Source organism: Hyposmocoma kahamanoa, unplaced genomic scaffold (genome assembly GCF_003589595.1).
Source record: "Hyposmocoma kahamanoa isolate Upper Pololo Valley unplaced genomic scaffold, ASM358959v1 95, whole genome shotgun sequence".
Taxonomy (NCBI): Eukaryota; Metazoa; Arthropoda; class Insecta; order Lepidoptera; family Cosmopterigidae; genus Hyposmocoma; species Hyposmocoma kahamanoa.
The window spans coordinates 2255759-2278084 of NW_020654972.1; the positions used below are offsets into that span (position 1 = coordinate 2255759).

At 35.8% G+C, this 22326-nt stretch overlaps 1 protein-coding gene across 4 annotated transcripts in view; it reads right to left on the reverse strand.

Moving 5' to 3' along the window:
* Positions 1 to 22326, reverse strand: part of LOC113238273 (serine/threonine-protein kinase minibrain) — a 134325-nt gene that overhangs the window by 93165 nt on the left and 18834 nt on the right. The gene's annotated exons all lie outside the window — the stretch shown is intronic.

Consider the following 22326-nt stretch of genomic DNA (forward strand, 5'->3'; position numbering starts at 1 on the left):
TTTATATTTAGTAAAACAAAGTATATTTGTAAGCTTAATTGTGAACATTGATACAATTTAGTAGCATGTACGTGTAGTACATTGCTTGTTATACCTTTTTTCTATACAGTGATTAAAATGAATCCTTTTAAGAACCGTAAATCCCTGTATTTTTGCGTGAACCTAATTTTTATTTAAATGCGTAGCTTGTTAAAAAAAAATTTTCTCCACACAATATTAATCAGCAGTCTAACATATTGCATGGAATTTTTTTTTTTTTTTCAAGTTACTAAGTTAGTCCATTTTTACACATTAATTGTTCAGCTTTGTATATAAAATAAGGGCGCTCCCTCACCGAGAACATTCGCCTGTAATGTTACATTCAAGATCCGATTAGGCTGCGATTCCACCAGAGATGTGCGAGGTAGCAAGGCGTGCGCGCGACTGCCTCTGAGAGACCGTGAGAGCCAGGAGTGCCCGCGAGTGCCTTTGAGTGCCCGCGAGTGCCTTTGAGTGCCCGTGAGTGCCTTTGAATGCCTTTGAGTGCCCTTGAGTGTCTTTGAGTGCCCTTGAGTGTCTTTGGGTGCCTTTGGGTGTCTTTGAGTGCCTTATAGTGAAGCCAGTGCCTTTGAGTGTCTTGAGTGCTTTTGAATGTTTTTAGTGCCCGCGAGTGTCTTGAGTGCCTTTAAGTGCCAGCGCGTGTCTTTGAGAGCCCGCGAGTGCCTTCCACTCAAACGTACTCAAAGGCACTCGCGAGTGCTCGCAGGCACCTAACTTAAGTAAAGACTTGAAAACATTTCCATCATATCTGGTGGAGTCGCAGCTTGCCAATCTGAACAACATTGTTACGTTACAAGCGAATGCTCCCGGTGAACGAGGCTACCGAATGTTACGCTGCGAATGCTCGGCTCACCTCCCTCACCGCCTGTAATGCTCGCTTTTGAACGTTAGATTACAAGAGCATGTTCGCGCAGTTAGTGAGATGTTACCGACTCGAAAAACGTAGGCACTAAAACAGTATTGTTACTTAAACCAATGTCAAAATCAGAAGTAATCGTACGTAATTATTTAATAAAAAATTAATTCCAATGAATTTTATTATAAAAAACACAAACAGATAATTATTTTTTGTTTTTTTTATAATTATCCATTATTCATGTTTTAGGATAAATACTCAGTAAAAACGGATATTTATACTTTGACGGATATTTATCGGGTAAAAACCCATCTCTTGTTGGGAGATAATAGCAACCGTCATGGTTTATGTATCGATTGGAATGGGCGTTAAACAATATGCCCTTTAGGGATTGGAAATGTCAAATGCTAATTAACTATATAGCATTGATACCTACCGGACGTGAGGCAAATTGAGCTAAAGAAAATAAAGTGATAACCGCAACAAAAGGCGGATGTCAAACCCGCAAACGGTAATTGAAATTTTACAAAAACCAAACCAGTTTTTGTGAATGAGTATTTCATGTAATAAATTAATTGTCGCTCCGAGAATTTGTCAATCGAAATGTTACTGTTGAATGAGTTACTTTTAATTACTTTTTAAACGACTTCAAAAAAAGAAGGAGGTTCTCAATTTGTGAACTGATTTTGATGATTCTTTTTTTTTGTAAAGAGGGTAACCTCAGTATAGGTCCCATTTCAGTTTGAAGAAAATATTCCACCTGTAAGGGTGGCAAAATGTGGATGAATCCGGTTTCGCGCATTATACGGTAACCGATTGCTAACTTTTTAGTTTCAGTTTGCATGTACATACGTGAGGCGCACTATAAGTTTCCGGAAGGAATAAGAAAAAAATACTATAAATGGTCAGAAATGAATTTATTGTTTCTCAAAATATTCTCCGTTAGCGTTAATGCCATCGAGTATATAATTATACTCGATGGTTAATGCACTTTTTCATAGGAATGAACCAATTTTGAAAACATTTATGTCACTCCTCCATGACAATCTCTGAAACATATTTTTCATACTTTTCGACAGCCTCTTCAGGTGACGAAAATCGTTGACCGCTTAACAGGTTCTTAATGTTTGGAAATAAATAAAAGTCACAAGGTGCCAGGTCGGGATTGTACGCGCGATGGCTCATAAGATCAACGTTGTTCAACTTCAAAAATTTATTTGTCTGTCTGGCCGTGTGAGAATGTGCATTATCGTGGTGCAAGATGTTACGGCGTATACGGTTATTTTTACGGAGTTTGTCAATAACTTCCGGCAATTGTGTACCAATCACTATTCACGGTACAACGATTCTCCAAAGCAACAGTAGCCACGTGTCCAGGTTTATTAAAAAAAAAACCAATCATCCGCTTAGAGGCACTTTCCACGCGCGCCACTTTGGTTGGTTTCGGCTCTTCTCGAAAGACCCATACGCTCGATTGCTGCTTTGTTTTAGGATCGTAACTATAAATCCATGTTTCGTTATTTGTTACTATGTCCCACACCAAATTTGACGCCCCTTCTTCGTTGAATCTGGTAACCATGATTTTGCACCAAGTGACGCGATCCGTTTTTTGAGCCTCAGTCAAATCGTGTGAGATCCACCGAGAGCACCGCTTTTTCACACCCAAATGTTTGTGTAGTATTGATTGTATTTGACTCATACCTATACCTATGCCTAAAGATCCCGAATCTCGTGGTATGTCACATGCCTGTCTGTTTTGATCATACGACGCACAGCATAGATGTTTTTGTTAATCACAGCAGTGGACGGGCGACCATCACGAAATTCGTCACTGAGATTCATACGACCGCGTTTGAATTCTGCAAACCAGCTATAAATAGTCGTCTTGCTTTTGATGATGCTTCATCGCCAATAGCAGTTTGAAGCCGAGCGAAGCTTCGCTGAGTTGTCAAGTTACACTTAAAGTCGTAGAAAATCATACTACGCAAAATTTTCACGAGTTAAATCCATGGTGATGTAGACAACTAATTTCTAAAATGATGCCACAACGTAAAAACAAGTGACAGTCAGATGAAACAAACTGTATTCTACAGCCAAAGAGTTCCATTTTCAAATGTTGTAATTACTTTTCAAATATTGTTTATGTAAAGTAGCCAGTTCCGGAAACATAGTGCGCCCTATGTATAAGCAAAGTTCGAAGCCGGTTCCTTTTTTTTACATAAAATGTATTGGTATAGTTGGCGAAATATTATTTGCACCGATTCGTCTTATCGCTTCATTTTAGAGTACAATAGGACAAAAGAGTGAACCGTCTCGGTAACGCACGTGGCACCTGTATAGTGAAAACAACTAAATACTTTTACGCGTTGGCACTTAATTCTAAACTTTATGTGTAAATAACTTGTTGAAGTAATAGGAAAAGAGTCGGCAGTTTGTATTTTACCGAAGAAGTACCTACTGTTGAAAACAACAAATTACCTGTTGAGTAAAGAAATAATTGAAAACTAGACTTCAGAAAAAGCATTTAGCGCATCCATGACTGGTACGATGGATCAAGATCGTTAAATACGTGTACCTTTAATTACAAGAAGTGTTAATGGTTTTATTACCCAATTGTAATAGAAAGGATAAGCCGTTCCAAGAAGTTCTGTTGAGTTTGCTTAAAGAATAACATATAGTCGTCACCAAACAAGAGGCCAAATATGACAGCTAAAGAAGGCGATAGTATGTAACTTTGAATGCGATCAACGAAACAATAAACAAATAATTATTAGCATAATTGTGTTTAAAAAAAAACATAAATTTAATTGAAACAGTATATAATATGACAAAACATATTTGAAATACTGTGTACGCACGAAAATCCAATATAAAATGCAATTCTGAGTTACCCCGAAACGTCCTGAAAATAGTTACGTTCTCAAGCTATTTTATTATACTATATTTTTTTAGCAATTACTTTAATAATAGTGTTGTAAGCAATTAATATTAATAATTCTCAGAAAAAAAATACAAAAAATTATGAACATTATTTGAGATTGCGTGTTGTGATAGATAGACAACTTATTGCCAGCCGAATAATTGAAAATTTATGAAATCCTTGGTTTCTTGGTAATTTAATCTTTTTATGTAGTTGTTTTATCGATGAACATACTTATTTACACTAAATTCTCGTAATAAAAAATTTATGAATTATAAAATCAAAATTAAAAGAATTGGATACAATACACAGGAATGTGAGGCAATTTTGCGAAATAAGAGGAATTGTTACAGAATTGCAAGGAATTCTGTAAATGAATTGCTTTTAACAGAACGGCTTTTAGGCCCCCTAACCGAAAATTATCTAAACAATCACAAACTCTTAAAATTTTGAGTCGATTTCTCGTGAAAATCGTGTAATATGATTACCGATACGATTAGTCCACGTCCCTATTCGCGTGACGATGACAATTGTCAAATTTGGCCTCTTATTTGGTGATGACTATAATAACATATTCGCTAAATTGAGTAAATACGGGAATCTGGTCTTTATTACACTGTTCAGCAAAGTCAAATAATCATTTATTCCATAAGTAACATTTTTACACTTGAAAACGTCATTTTTTAAGCTACTGCTCGTTGACTGTGCCCTCTTCCCTGAGAAGAACAAGCAAGTATCTACTACAAGTATATAGTAGAGATCGCTCTTTTCAAATAAACTTAATGCTATAGAATATATTTTGAATCATTTGTGTGGAATCTAGACTTATGTTGTCTTTCCATAAATCTTTATCTAACACGTAGTCTACAATTTTTTTTATATGATTTTTCTATTTAAATACTTTTAATGTAAGTTTTAAACGTAGAAAATGGTAATCTTAATATATGCTCCGGAATTTTATTGTAAAAACGTATACAGTTCCCCATAAAAGAATCGTTTACCTTAGTCAAACGAAATCGTGGTACCATGAGTTTGGACTTAGTTCGAAGGTTTTAAGGATATCTTCTTTCTTAACGAAATTATGTATATTTTTACGGGCATACAAAGACCATCTCTCATCTAAAGATGTTTACAATTTGGGAAGAAAATGGACGCTAACGACCTATCAGAGACGGGATTATTTCTATTCTGAAAGCAAGATAAAGTTCATCATCATTAATTTATTGGATGGAAAACTGCTTGATTTAGATTTAGCGGCTTACGGATTTTTATGTAGGTCGGTTTCGAATAATTTTAGATACAATAGATTACAAGTGGAAGACTGTTCTTTCTTTAATAACTGAGTAATGGTGAATAGTGGTGTTTCACTTATCAATAGTTTTTTTAACAGTATGATATTTTATTGTGTCCGAATTTTTCAGAACACCAAAAAATCCATGGTGACCCGTTCAGCTCTTGCAAGTTTTCTCGACCTATGGATATTTGAAATAAATACTGTTAATGATAAATGTGTGCAAATGTTTATTTACAAAGAGCAACCCCTACATCATACTTTCTCAAAGTGGTCCCTACTAGCCTCTGTGTGGGCGATGAAGAGCCATAGAGGCTTCGGAAGCAATGCTGTCCAGGAGATTTAAAAAACCTCCGCATTTAAAAAAAAAACTGAATTGTCTATATAAACTACACTACATGTATATATTCCTGTTCCTTGTGATTTTATGTATTAAGTTAAAGTTAATATAATAACTTTTTTATTAAAAAAACCGACCTCATAAGTTCATGGATTTTTTTAAATAAATAGTTTAGAATAATAATAATGCGCACACTCAACATAGCCCCGCACTAGAGAAACCCTGTGTCGCGGGTGCCATGGACACACACATAGACAACCACAAAATACACCCAAATTCACGAGAGAAATAAATGTAGGCCATACAAATATTTCTCCCGGCCCGGAATCGAACTTGGGACCTCTGCGTGGCAGTCCGGCATGGTAACCATTCGGCCGCTGAGGCAGTTAATAATAATTACATCAATTTGCAAAGTTTTGTTGAAATCAATTACCGGAACCAGTGCGAAACCGGATTCATCCCTTAATTTACCACCCTTAGAAGTGAAATATTTTCTTCAAATTTAAATGGGACCACTTGGGTATTTTCTTCAAATTTAAACGGGACCTTTCCAACAAAAAGAAATCATCAAAATCGGTTCACAAAAATAACAACGACCACGACGACGCGTAACATACGTACAAAAAAACTTTTTTGAAGTCTGTTAAAAATACGTGTTTTAAATTATTTTTTGTGGTGACAGGCGTTGAAATTTTTTTATCTTGCCAAGTGCGTGGTGAGCCAAAAAATTGGGGAACATATACCCTAGACTTTCTTACTCAGGGGAAACAGTCGAGTCTAATCAATATGATTATTTCAAGTGTAATTTTGTTTACCAATGTAATGTAAGAAATAAAAGTAAATAGGTAACTAGCGATTACTGTACGTGTATTAAGCAATAACAAGTTCAAGTTATTGACCGTTAATCGCGTAGAAGGTGTCTCTCATCGTATCAGCGGATGTTCATACGGAGACAGGAAAAAATTGCGCACTATAATCGCTCATTGATTGTCTTTTGTACTGAGACCAGTAAATAATGGTTTCTGGTAGGTACCACATCGAAGACAGTGTTACACAGGACTCTTCTAAAAAAATAGAATTTGTTACTTGTATCACAATTTTAGTTCAGCCGCAAGCGAGTAGACATGCAAACGTTCTGTCAATTTTCTATATAATATTTGCATATACCACGAAGTTTATATAAGATGGACTGTGTAACTCTCGTAACACGTACAAGTTAATCTAAAAACCTCACGATTGTTCGAGAAAACGAAACAATCGTACGACACAAGCACCATGGTTATATAAAATTTCACTATCAACATGAGAATGTACGCACAAATGCCTACGTGAATGGGCATAGTGTATAAGTTCTCGAGCAGTATAGATGTCGCTATCGGCTTATCAACTACGTCAGGAGAGTGGGAGGCTATCGGCGCTGGCGCTTGGTACACGTCACAACATTAAATGCGTCAAAGGGATTATACAGTTTTTTCCACGAAAACGTTTTACTTCATGTTGTGCGTAGGATGTGATTTTTATGTAAAAGTTTGTCACTTGCTTGTAGGTGAAAGTAATGTGGCGTCAAAAAAATCTTATCCTGGCTTAGTCATAAACAGCAAGGCACTATTTGATTTTTTTTTATAATAACTAACAAATTAACCGGAACGCAGTAATGCTCACACTAGCTCTACTGCTACTAAACATACATAACAGGTTAAAATATTAATATCTCTTATATGGGCATTGTTGGCCACGGTGGCCCAGTGATTAGCACTGATGGCGCTAAATGAAGAGGTCCCGAATTCGATTCCTCGTAAGATCAGTTTAGGATACGAACATTTCTAAATTTGTTCTGGGTGTTTTAGCCCTAGAGGCAATTTTGTTTTTGAAGATGTTATACTAACTTCTTGCTCATTGCTCATTTCACTTGAGCATTTATAAATACAGCTGCGCAGGACTCGTAATTGGACACGTCATCGTCAGTTTCACTTCATTTAATAGTATAATTTCCGTATAAGTTTTAGGGTGATGTCGCCAGTGACCGACAAGCACCAGTGCCCGATATCAATTTTTAAATTCATTTTTAATAATAAGGTGTAGGACAAAATTTTCTATCATAGTAACACCACAGATTACTTAATAGGTAACACGTTTTTTATTGGAAAGGTCAATTACTGGGTGTTCATTATTGGTGAGTATCGATTATTGATTAGTTTTCGTATTGGATTTGAGTGGATTTTCGGTGTTCAGTTCTGGTGTTCAGTGAGATTAAGAGAAATTCCAGTTGAGGTTTTTATAGCAATAATTATAGTAGCTTTTGTATGAAACATACTACAGCATAACCTTTCTTGAGGATTATTATCTGTCAAGTAAACTAATCATTATTATATTTTTTTAAAAAAGAAAAGTTATTTCAAATTTAAAGAGACACTTCCCTTAAAATGTCTATCATTGATGGCACTGTCAACACCCTAATACATCCTCGCATTACGATTAGATTAAAGTGAGCATTATTAAAAGAAAAATTCACGGACATAGAGAAACAAAATAAGTCATCAAATAGCAAATTGCAATTGTCTGACTAAGTGCGTTGCTTAATAACAAGGACGTCTCGAAATAAAGTTAACGCTGATGTCAGAAAGGTGTCACTTTCGTATGCGGCAATCTCTACTTAATTCATGTGATCATTTGTTTGACAATATTACTCTGAGATCAGATCATGCTTAGTTGCGGACCCCGTCATGTATGTTGTTGTTATGCAAAAATGAAGAACAAAGCGCCTATCATTTAAACATGACACCATAATTTTAATAAAACACAATTAAATATACAAATTACACATACGTGTTAAATTTTAATAAAATGAAGGCCTAGATTACATATTGTTATCTCAATATTTCAACATCTTGTCGTTTAGTCAAATACAAAGTGAAACTTGTCCGTTCTTATTTCACGCTTCAATGATGGAGTGGAATCTACGTTTTGCATTTGCAACAGATAGATATTTGTCATAAAATACATTGTACTATTCAGTACTTTGTAGGCAGTAAAAGTGAAATTAATGTAATTTCTGTTAATTATTGTGAACCCTAGCTCTCCGGTTGATTGGTAGAGAATTGGATTAAGTACGTCGTTTGTAAAGTTTTGTGCGCAATAAAGTTTAAATACATAAAAAATAAAATAAAAATAATCTCTCGCTTTCACGTTAAACGTCTAATAAAATGGCTTTAAATAATGTGTGAACTGATTAGTTAAATAAATTATTTTTAATTGTTATGTCACATCTAGCAATCGATTTTGCAGGCTTCAATTAAACTACCACATCCTAAACAATTTTGATATCAATGTGATTTCGTGAGTCACAAGTAGCTACATCATCAGCTGGTGGCTGACTCATTGAATACTGTCTGGGAATGGGAAATCTATTGTTCCTCCATGTCCTTAAAACTTAATGTTATAACTCTAAAATGATAATTATAAACATTAGCGAGTAATATGTTTGAGTAAATAAATTTGGAACGTTTTGTTTGCATACTAACATGTTCTTATTACGATAGGTTTAGTTTTTAGAAGCAAGTTTCTTTGTCATAATCTACCACACTGTAAACAAAACTGAATAACTTAGAATGCTGACAATGGTAACAGTACTATGGTACTTTGTTTTTTCAAACATTATATGTAATGGATTAGAAGATGTCAGCATATATGTATATACAAACTAAGGGACACGAAGGGAAAGTACTTGAAATATTGTAGATAGAACATTATTTTATTTTTAAAAATAATACTGTATTCATAGACTTTTCAAAAGTTCCTTGCGTTATCCAGGAATTGAACCACCAAACGTGAAAAAAAATTACGTATTTTTATAATTGCGATCGAAGGGTCAAATAAAGAAACGTAGTACCCTAATTTAACGGAAGACCGTTCATATAATTTAATCAAAAAGGAAACAAACTTGAAACTGTCAGTGTCTATGGTATTTGTCATAAATTTATCAAATTCGTTTATCATTTTAATCTTGCACTTATAATAAACTGTGCAAGTAAATAGTTCCTTAAGTGGATACTTATTAGTAAATAATCAAAGCTATCTATGAAACGATAATGCCGATAGACTTAGAAGTATACGAATATCGACAGTAAAATATTTTTAAACCTAAATATAAAATTTCATTGCGATCCCTTGAACTAAGGCATACTATCTTATAAGGAACGAACCCTTATAATTGACGCTTTCGATAGGCATTATAAAAATACAGGTACTTTTTATATTTTGTCGGTGCGATTCCTAAATAAAGCAAGCATAAAATAATGTCTCCATGAAGCAAGATATCTTACGTATAATATTTAGTTTCCCTTCATGTCACAATGTGTTGTGTTCAAAATACACTAGACAATTGCCTTCCTACTGTCAAACAACAGTTAACTAAATGTCAAAAGAAAAATAAAGCATTAATTTTAACGTTCGTTTTACACCACACTTTATTGCATGGCTGTTGTTGTGTCAAATTTTTTCCGGTTGGGCAAAACCGTGTGACACATCCATAATCCCACGCGATTACATTGCCTAGGTCAAACTATTTTCGTATTAACTCAGAACGGAACAAGTGCGGGTCGATTTTTGACATTACCATTTTATTTATTGAAAGTAAATAATTAAATATTAGATAACATCACATACGTTGCTCTGATCCCAAAGTAAATAACTAAAGCACTTGTCTTAAAGAAAACGAAAACTATGACGGTACCACAGACACCCGACTCTAGACTAATATAGAAAAGTTAGTTTTCCACATTGACCCGACCGGCGATCGAACCCGGGACTTCTGAGATGGCGACACCAGGCAAACAAGGCAAGCCACTCGACTACGGAGGTCGGCAAGATACCATTATTATTTTTATAGGAATCGAACTTTTGTGAGCATGTAAACTTCATCTCTCTTGCTATCGATAACAAAATATTTTTAGCATGGCCGATTTTGTTTTCTTCTATTAGTCCTTCTACTTCTAAGCCTGTTTTCGTGATGAGAAAAATCAACAATATTTAGTTTTTCAAATACTACGCAAAAGTGGAACCTTACAGTCATTTTACTCTGATTTTTGGCAACTTTCATGTATCTTCCTTTATTGGTGACTCAGTGTCAGGGGTGCAAGTTACGAAACCATCACAATTTTCCTATGAGTCACAAGCGCCAGCTGATTCATCCGCCAACCTTGCATGCACTATGGCTACGGCATTGAATTTGAATGTTCCTACTGTACTCAGGATAATTACTAATTAATTTTAAAGTCATTGAATAGAGTTGTATGCGGAAAAATGTTTTTGCTGAAATTGAATTCAATGGAAATACCGCTTTATCGAGTTCTTAGATTTTCGCGATTGTTGCACATAGGAAATGAAACTATTTTTCCGGATTTAAATCGCGTATATTTGTTTTTTCAAACAAACCGACGTTTCGGGCCCTTTACAGGCTCCATGGTAACGGTTGACTGAGGTGGTACAGTCTTCAACCAGTTATGTCTTATATTAATGCAAACCACCCTATTCTAACTCCTTTAGTGAAAAAACCCGAAACGTCGGTTTGTTTGCAAAAACAAATACACGCGATTTAAATCCGGAAACATACCGCTTTAACTAAATAAATTGAAAACATGTAGGTAGGTAAAAAAAGGAGCAAAATCTGTTATATTAATAAAACGCATGCAAACGCCATGTTGATACAGAATTAATTATTTTTCTTTTACCAAAAGAAAATAAACAAATGCCAGTTACGTAGAAACTATGTTAGGTATTGATCCATGAGACGACGTCAATTAAGTTTCAGAAACAAGGTGACATTAGTGACCTAAAGGTGACCCAAGTTTGAAATACGGTTCGGTGAACTCATGACTCGCTAACTCTCATTACTTCTACGCCGTTAATATGGTACAATATCTAAATGGACTTTTAATTTCGCGAAAAACGTTGTTGACGATAATCTCGTATATAATAAAGGCGCCATATAAAGGTACCAATTTAACAGTTGAAAATTTATTATTTCAATAAAAAACTACCGAGCCGTGCCAAGGCAGCAACAAAACCTGTTCTTCAATGGCACAGTTGTAAATCGGACAAAAACCCTTGAACCGAAACGTAGCTACGAAAAGAATTTCGTTAAGGGATATAAAATAAATATAAAACGATGAATATAATATTCACCCGGGCCCGTGGGCGGAAAAGAGGTGGCCGCCAACTAATTGCGAAAAACGAGATTAACGCTCTCTGTAGAGACTAGTGTCTGTAACGTAGGATGGCTCTGTTTACCACTGCGGTTACATTCTTTTCATGCCACCACCAATACACTTATTTTATTAAGGTCCGCCGAGATACCATACGTTATTGTATTAGGAATGGTGGAATGCAGCGGCTGGATGAGGAGTGGTGTAAGGCAAAATGTTAACAAGGAAGCCAAGTTATCTTTTTAATTGATTTGTACATTATAATCGACAATAAAGTTTTTAATATAAATTTCACACCACGTCCACTCGTCGTGGTGTGTTGTCGTCCATATAAACATACGAAACTACACTCGTAGTGCTCCCGATCCGACAACACACCACGACGTGGTGTGTTTGGTGTGTTGTTGTTCATATAAAGACACGGAATTACACCCGCCGTGGTCCCGACCCGACACGTGCCCGACCCGCATCGGTTCTCTGTGTATTTCATACTTGAAAGTTGCAAATAATATCTTGACTACATAACAATATTAAGGAGATAGATGTGTGTGAGGTTTCTAAGCAAGTGGAAGGCTATGGTATCCGCCTACACCGTTGGGAAAAGGGTGTAAGTACATGTATGTTATAACAATATACAATTAATGAAATTATAACATTTGTCTTTATGACGTATCACAGTCAAAGTCAAACAATCATTTATTCCATAAGTAAAATAAATTTACACTTGAAAACGTCACATTTAAGCTACTGCTCGTTCACTAAGCTGACGAGATGAACGAGCAAGAAACTCTATGGATTGCTCTTTTCAATTAAACTTAAATGCTATGGAATACACTTTGAATCATAATCGTGTGCAATCTAGACTCATGTTGTCTTTCCATACATCTTTATCTAACACATACATACTCTACCATTTTGTAATATGACTTTTCAATTAAAATACTTTTAATGTAAGTTTGAAATATAAGAAACGATTTATACAATTGTTACCTATTTCTGAGGCCCTGTAGACCCTTTAAAATTCTTCACTCATACGGCTTGCGTAAAATTTAAAGGGGTCAAACAATCAAACAGTTTCGGAAAATCTGTATTCTTAAAGTTAACATTTCACGATGGTCAACAGGCAAAAAGAGTGATAGAAACAATCGTTTACAGATAGGGACATGGACAACGGTGGCTAATTGCCGGTAACTGTACGTAAACGAGATTAGTTCACCCCTTGGCCGTAGCGACCTGGCGCCGCCAACAAAACGGAATGGTCAGCTAAGCGCGAGCGTTACCGACACGAGAGCCGCCCAATCGCTCCTGACGCAATCCAATTACATAAGGAATTGTGGTGCTTTAAAAATAGCGAACATTTTTCAAAGCGATATTTTTAACTTGACTCTCCCATCCTACAACTGCATAGACGGCGAATTGCAGAAACTTAAAGTTAAATGTTATTAACTATACTGTTCCTAGCTTTAATAAAATAGAGCTAGAGACAGCGTGTTACGTTTCCACTTAATCACATGGATATCGATTAGCAGAAAGGATCGCGAAATTTAATTTTAGTAATTTTAAAAGTTTAGTTATTAGTAATTCTAATACGTTTCGTAACTTCATCATCATCATCATCGATTTATACGTGTCCATCGAGTCTTCTCGTGCGAAGGTTTACCCCCACATTGGCCTAATGCGGGTTGGGAATTTTTCTTTCACATTTTCCGAGGGTTGTGAACCTTCTTTGACGTGCAGGTTTCATCGCGATGTTTTCCTTAAGCGAAAAGCTCGTGGTAAATATCAAATTAAATTTCGCACATAAATTCCGAAAAACTCCGAGGTCAGCGAGCCCGGGTTCGAACCCACGGCCTCTGCTAAGAGGCCAAATTACAAGGCTACCACGGCTTTTTTTTATAACTTACGACTACAAAATTATTTAATACATTATTGTAAATCTATTGATAACGATTTCAAGTCTTTAATCACATATATAACTTCGTTTTAGGTTATTACATCACAACACTAAAAATATTATTTACTTACTATTCAATTATTATTATTATTTTAATTTAGTAGACTTAAAATACCTTGTGCCATTCAATATAACTTGTTATGTGTATAACGCTTGTGTGCGTACTGTACTGTAATTGTACATAACTATTTTTTTAACCGACTTCAAAAAAAGGAGGAGGTTCTCAATTCGTCTGTGTTTTTTTTGTATGTATGTTACGCGATAACTCAGCCATTTGTTAACCAATTTTGATGATTCATTTTTTGTTGGAAATAAGGTACCTCAGATGTGGTCCCATTTAAATTTCAAGAAAATATTCCACCTCTAAGGGTGGCAAACTAGGGGATGAATGACTTTTGAGGTCGGTTTTTTTAACCGGAGGTTAGGTTATTAAATTATTACTCTTTCTTTACTTGATTATTATTGAAATGCATCACAACTTTTCAGTTTTTTGTAGTAATTAGTGGTAAACAGTGTTGGTGACACAATAATTACATATTTACAAAAAAAATATATAATATAACTTTTAATCGTGTCTACTGTCTGTTGACCCTAAAAAAATATATATATTTTAACACTACCAAATAAAACCAATAAAATTTTTAAAACAATTAAAATGTAAAAATACAGGGAACTGTTTAAATATTGAAGATTCTCTCCGGCAAGATAAGTTATTTCGCATCACACATTTTTTGTTTTATAAATAGACTAGAGTCGTGCCCTCCTCGTGTATAAGAAAACCTTCAATAAACACTGCAACTCGTTGCTAAGGAAAACAAAAGACATTGTGGAATAATTGATTTTATTTACTTAGCTTGTTTAATTGTGTATTAATTAACTATGTAATGAAGACGTCTTAAGTATTATACGAGGTTTTGATCAATAGAATTAATTTTAAATGGAGATTATAAGACTTTCGTACCTGTTAACTAATTAAACTTTACAACTGCCTCCGTGGCCGAACGGTTACCATACCGGACTGCCACGCAGAGGTCCCCGGGTTCGATTCCCGGGCCGGGAGAAATATTTGTATGGCCTACATTTATTTCTCTCGTGAGTTTGGGTGTAATTTGTGGTTGTCTATGTGTGTGTCCATGGCACCCGCGACACAGGGTTTTCCTAGTGCGGGGCTATGTTGAGTGTGTGCGTTATTATTATTATTATTATTACATTAAAAGTTATTTATTATACAGCATCTGCGTACTTGGATGACAAAAATCCCTTAACCTCAGGCCACACAGAGGCGGTACAGCGAGAAAAGCGGTCTGGGGGCTAATGCGAATCCGAGCGTGCCACACAGCAGTCCCAAGCGTAGTTTGCGGCGGAATAGCGGAGCGAACGAAGGCGGCCAGTGTGACAAAAGCAGTCACGTTTCATTTTCTACACAAATTCTAAAGAAAGCTCCACATCGCTGGATACAGATAAAAAAATCCTGCTTTTATTAGTGTTACGGAAGCAAAACAAAAGAAATTTCGGTCGAATTATTATTGAATCTTAATAAAAACTCACTCAAGAGTTGTAAAAAATTGCAAGGTCCAAGCTCGCTAAAGCCCCGCGTCAAGACCGCGCCCCGCTACTATCGCTGTGTGTGGATGGCAAAAACGGCTATTTATAATAATTAATCACACTGTTATGCGATTTTTAACAACTAATATTGTAAACTGTTGTCAGAAACCCTGGTATTCTGCTGTTTTGTAGTTTTGCATACTATCAATGATTAGCAAATGAATATTGTGAAGTGTTGGCAGATGGTTACATTTCTTTTTTCGTAACTTTTGATCTTCTCGCGTAATACGTAAATGACTTTTATTTTTAAGGCAATTTTCGTAACTATTGAAGGAATCCATCCATATTTCTTATTGTAAATCCTAAAAGGTCCATAGTTCAAATAAGATGAAATCAATCAAATACAGGATATAGCTTAATTTTTAAATTTTGCACACAAAAATGTAACTTTTGTAATTTTCGACTCAAGGGCCCTAGCAGCACCACGACAACACTGTTGTTGAACCTGTTATTTACGATTCAATCGCGGATAATGGATGGCTATGCGCGATTCACGCAATGAAATCAAACCTGCTACTGTTATAAAGCTATTGTAGCCATTAACCAATAAACCAAAACAAAAGCGCTGTTTTCGGTACCAGTTGTATTTAAATTGATTGATATTAACTGCCTGTTGAAGTCGAATATTAAAATCGACATTATTCATAATGCATAAAGCACAAAATCGTAGTTTTAAACATGTGAGATATAACAATAAGATAATAGATAACATTAATATATAAAATTAGAAAAAGAACTTTGTGTTGTGCACTGAAAGATTATAATCGTAAGATTTACAAATCGTAACATCGTCCATTCATCTGTTTAGCGCCATTTCTCTCTCACTACCTTATTGGCTATTAGAAACAAAAAGTCACAACGTGGTAAAAATCGTGTAACCAGTGACATCGTTTACCTATACAGAGTTATTTGTAGATTACTAACAATCTCACAAGACTATATTACTAACACCATAGACAACAGCTTCTTGTTCCATGACTTTTTACTTACAAAACATAATAAATATAGCAAAAATAAACTTTTACATTTTTGTTGTAGTATCTGACACTTTTTAGTTCTGTATTAAGTAGTAAGATAGTAAGTTCAAACGCGGGACGACCCCCGCCCTATCTCTTGTTACCGCATTGAAAACCATTTAGAGCAATTTATTTAAATATTGTTATTCTTGTACGAAAGTAAAATCTGACGAATTATGAAGTCATAGAACAAAAATTGTTGTTTATAATTAGCAACATAGTCCTGAGAGGTTGTTAGTATTTTACAAATAAGCCTGTATTAAATGTTAAAAAACAGTAGTTATAGCATTATAGACAAGTTTTTCAATACATCGGTACAATAGTTATAGTGTACTCGTACAATTAAACTGTTAAAAAACTTTAGTGAAGTGAGAAAGGAACTATAGAAGAAAAAGTGAACAACGTTTCAATATACTTCAATTAGGCACCACTCAAATTGCACAATATAATTGTCCAAGTTAGAAATTATTTAGGGGGCGACAAATTTCAAATTCCCGGGCATTCATTGGAAAATAAAAGCTGTTTTGAAACGTTCATTGTTATGGTAGACAGAAGAGGGTCTTCTTGTTTTAGATTAGCTTCTAAAGAAACGTAGTTTTTAAATTTAATTAAAAAAAAATGTAAAATAATCAAAATTACGTTTTTTATGATATTAAGTGACGGGACAAATAAGCCCTGCGCCTGGTGGTAAGGGACACGCCTGTCCACAACAATTGCAGTGTCGCTCAGAGCTTTATATCGCAATGATCTGAGGGGCACCGCTACTCCGTCACCCTAAGAGATATGTTGACAAGTCTCAAGGGCAGAAATAGGTAAAGTGAAGTACTGCTCTAGATGAACTTTTTCACAAGAAGCTCCACTACTACATTGTAATGTAGTTGTTACGATTATCGTAGTTAATCAATAAATAGTTATCAGTATTTACTGTTTTCTTAGTACGGTATAATTATAAAATTAAAAAGAAAACCAAACCGTGATAACAATCAGTAAATACGATAAATTCAACATAAATACATGTCAATGTTATTATGATTGTAAAGTACAATTAATTACTCGAATTACTTCCGGAAGTCATAAACGTAAATGTTTGTCAAAGCACCTGTGAGTACATATGCTTAAAATCTGTTAAAATATGCTGTATGGCGCCTGTGAGCAGCAAAGTTGCTTAATCGTCCCCTTGAAACACTTTATTATCAGGTAGGTTATGGACGCGAGTCGCGACACACATTTCATAAGTAAACACCGTGTAATGAGCGCGTATTACAGTTTTAACTAGGTACTTAGGTTATATGACTACCTTCTGTGTACTCGCACTTACACAGGTGTAGATTGGAACCGTGATCGGTTTAGAACGCACACTATTTGTCCTTATTTAGCGGAACATGGACAAAACAAAAGGCGGTCGCTGACAATTCATTAGTTAAATAACGTGCGCCGCGACCTCATTCCCGCGAAAGTTTCAATACCTCACTATTGGGGTTAACTGTGACAAGGTTGTAAGCGGAGAGGACCACCTGAGAAACAACGTAATTGTAATCGTTTCCGAGTAAAACGTAACGAACGCAGTTGTACGTTGAACCACGACACAGAATTGTTACGCTGCAGCGTCGATTCAAGTTATGTTGGTCACAACGAATGTTAAGCGACGTCAAATAATAATTCGAACACGCAATTAGTAACCCTGTGGACACCTTGGCACCAATAACCCATACTATTCGTTCAGAGACACGTGTTTTTTGAACTGCACCGCGTTTTGTTCTCATATTTCCCGCCTGGCAATAATAAAAATATCTATAAATACAGTAATCGAATAAAGAATGGTTTGTTATATGAGTGGTTCCGTGTTTACTGATAAATTATTGTGTTATAGGGAAGTTTCAAATGTTTTATAGACGCTACTTAACACGCTTTTTTTGGTAACAGGTCTTTGATAACAATAGTCGATCATTGTTTTTGTGCACGCGATCTGTCGGTTATGAATCGTATACAACATTTACGAAGAAATTGTTTGTTTTCTCCCTTGCTCTAATTCTATTCAATAAGAAAATTGTTACGTGTTGTAATCGTTTTATGTTCTCAATTGCTTGAGTGTATTGGCAAAATTGCATAATACTCGATACAAGTTTAAAATGCGTCTTTACATGCTTTGAGCGGAAAGCCAATTGTGAAAAACCTTTATTTAATACGTACTCACAATTGTTGCGTAATGCAAACAATATACCAACTCATGCAGTTATCTAAAACAAAGCGATCTGTCACAGTTCATAAATCGTATTGCAACACTGATTAATATGCCGAAAATGCGTAAATGTTACACGTGTCTGACTTATTAGCATAATGATCAATAGGTTCATAGCGTCATCACCTGTTAACACTATTCTGTTGCGTTATCTAGAAGTCGACGTCACGCTAATGAGAGTGTACTATTAATATGGCAACAACACGGTGCGATCTATTAGACAAAGTGTAACACATTCTTACTGGATAACGCTGTAAGTTTCCGAGCATCGGATCGCAGCGTTCAGCCGGCGCCCACAACCGCAATACAGACGCCGACTCCGTTACATTACCAGTCCAAATCGGACACGCGACTATAGTCAATCATACAGTCGCTGAAAGACTACAATAGCGTATAAATTTTAGACAGGTTGTATAACAATCTTGGTTGGGCGGCGATAGAGTAATCCGGGTAGCAACAGTGTAGTGACGTCGTGTATTCACCTTGACTCACTTTACTGGCTCGTTTGCATTACAGTTTGCTAGCCGTGTGCTAGTGATTAGTGTATTGAAGTAGGTAAGCTGTTAACATCATTTCGATATGTGCACATCGAGACTAAATATAATAACTTATTTTATTGCATGTACCGTTCCAAGTTCAAGTTTATCTATTGCTTAGATAAAACTGTAAAGAAGTCAGAGCCATTTCTGAATTCCAGGTTCAGATGGCAGGGTGAATAACTAAATTCCAGAAAATCGTTAAACGAAATGATGCGGTCAAATATTTCAAAATGTTGGTTGCCACGCGGGTAGCGTGTATTATTTGATTATGAAAAGCGTTTTCTTGTGAAACGGAGCGTCGCTGTGAATGGGCGATATCGCTTCTAATTGCTCGAATGGCTCGAACAGCTGATGCTTTCCTATTCGTGACGACTTACACGAGAGTGTGGAGTGAAAGCAACATTATATCAAGATCATTTCACGTCAAGTAAAAACTTTTTCAGTTTGTGAATTCTTCGACTTTCATTTGCATTTATTTATAATTTCCTGTTAATTTCCATGAATTTCAAATAAGTGCCGAAATTCTGGCATTCCTTATTTTATTCAGACATTGGAAAACGCACAATTTTCAAGTGTCAGTAAGTTTACGTATGCGATTTAGCAATCGAATTGCGTTGTCAATAGTTAATATTAACATCACTCTATTACCGACCATCCATTGTGGCAATGATTGCGCCATAGTGGCAAACTGCAAAACAAAACTGAAACGGATACAAGCACAATACTTGTATGATTAATATCGGACTTTAAGTTACATAAGTTATTAACGATTGGTCTAGACTTTCGAAATGTTCGATATGATTTCTAATGAGGCCAAATCCTAATGGTTGGGCGTTTTCGATCTGCGTCTCCTAACTCCAATGGCTCAGACTATAACCGGTTCGATTGCGAAATTCGCCAGTTGGCGTCATTCATTGTCACCTTACCATCTAGTGCAGACAGCAATTGCATCATAGTGCAGTGTGTGCTCCAATTCGAATGTATGTCGATCGGATATAAATTATTGTGATGTAGCTAGAAGCGTTGAGGAGACGATTTCGCAACGTGTAAAGAATGACATATCTTAAATTACTCTAGTGATACTGAATTATAATGCTCATTTCCTACAAACTGCAGTAGAAGTTAAAGTTAGGATACTAATATTGCAAGTCAAGTTTGCATATGATTAACTGCATGTGCAACGTACTTTTGTCAGTGGAATGTTCGAGCATGACGCAATTGAGTTATTCGAAACCAATATCTCGGCTAGCGAAACCGCAAGATTGTTCTGTTGGCCGTGCACAAATTATACGGTACTCAGTGTAACTAGAATTAACAACGCTTGGTGAACAAAATTTATATTTTCACAAACGATTTTATTAAGTTATTTACAATAAACTGAAGGAAAACTAGATGGTTTTCCTGGAAGCATTATGGGTTAATTTCAAAACTGCGACGATTGGAAATCCATTCCCGGAAATACAAAAACCGTTTAAGTAAGCCAAACAAACGCGGAATTGCAAGTCATAAGTTCCTTCTCGTGTACCGTTTACACCCACGCTTTACACGTCACGGATTCTCGATACCTGGCAGGGCGCCATGTAAACACACCACCAAATAGAGCAACGACCAGGTTCCAACGCAAATAGAAGTATCTATTAATATACCTTGTTTAAAAATAGGTACTAGAAAGCAAGGGGAGACTCCACGTGCCTCTCAAATATTAAGATTAATTGCCCCTATCGCTCACGACCTCTGTGACTAGGTATTAAAAGTTTATGCTCATTGTACAAGTTGACGGGAGAAAAAGCTTTAATCGACTACGCGTAAGTTTCTAAAATAATACCAAGAAGAAATGATAATGTTATGTTTATTGTTAAACAAGACGCTATTTGATGACGATTTGCGTTATACATTCAATTGAACAATTAGCTTAGGCACAATTTGCTACCTAATTGATGGGTAATAGGTCAGAGATTCACCTAGCGCGGGAGTTCACATTATAAGTGTTTACGTCATAGTTTCCACGTTTCAGTCGACGTCGGTTGCAACTCGTGCAGGCTATGACGCAGTTAATATTGCGCCGTAGCTCGCACGGCGAAAACATCCACGTGACTGAAGGTCAGAAGTTCGTGCTTTGTTTGTGGACTACCGAAGCAACTATCGTAACCCCACCACTTTGTGCGATAGGAGAAATTTCACTGAAAACGTATATCCATACAACGATCGATTCCATAACAAGCGTTTGTATTTTAGTCATTTTCCGTTAATAACATAATTCCTAAAGTGAATCGACTCCACATTTCATTGTATTTTGTGTTTAATTCTGCGATTTCTAAACATATACTTTTAGTGCCGACTAACTCATGCCTTCCTAACCTTGCCTATTTTGACAATACGCGCGTAAAGGGTAGCTAGCAGGCATGAAATTTGAAATGTAAATGTCGATGTGATTTAAAACGACTAGATACATGTGGGCGGAGTTAATAAATGAGTTGAGCGTAGAGGGCATTACTCTGACTTCCTAACGCCAATTGTTCTCCTTAGCTAACAGTACGCAGGAAGTACGCACACATGCGTGCGAAAACTTTATTATAAAGTCAACACTAACCCGGTCACTATACCATTGAAGAGTTTAGTCACTTTAGTTCATTGAGGAGTTTTTTAAATTTACGATGCAATAAATTTGCTCCCACGCAGCCACCTCCTAGCAACGGGTCGCCCACAATTGCCGAAAAAGGGTCGCTTCGATTCGAATGTTTGATTCCATTTTACGTCGACGTTTAGAATCTTAAAACATTTTGATCTTAGACTGCTGAAGTTTGATGATACTTATAGAAAGAAGAAAGAATAATAAAAAATAATCAAACTAACTTGAAGATATGCTAAATTCTGCCACATAGACATCTTTAACAGGCTTTAAGAAGCCAATTTCAACTAGGGGATATTTTTCAGGTTGGGGAGTTAAAGGTTGTGTTAGGTGACACGTTGGTAAGGGTTAAAATTCTGTACTCATATGTGAGATCTTGTCTCTCACTACGAGGCAACACGATAGAGTAGAATAATCCACAGGGATTGACATCACAAGGCCGATATTGACACCCAAGTGTCACAGGCCTTATTAAAAATAAGATAATCAAAACATCTTTGTCACTATTTTAATGTTCAGTGTAACGAACAAATATTTGCGATTTCACACATCGTCATTTAGCACGGAAAGCTTAGTTAATCCATTTAATCAATGAACCAAATTATGGAAATAATGAACGCTTATTGATATGCATGTTAAACAACTATTATAATATCGCTTGCCGACTGCATATTGAAAGAGGTAGGTAAATTAAT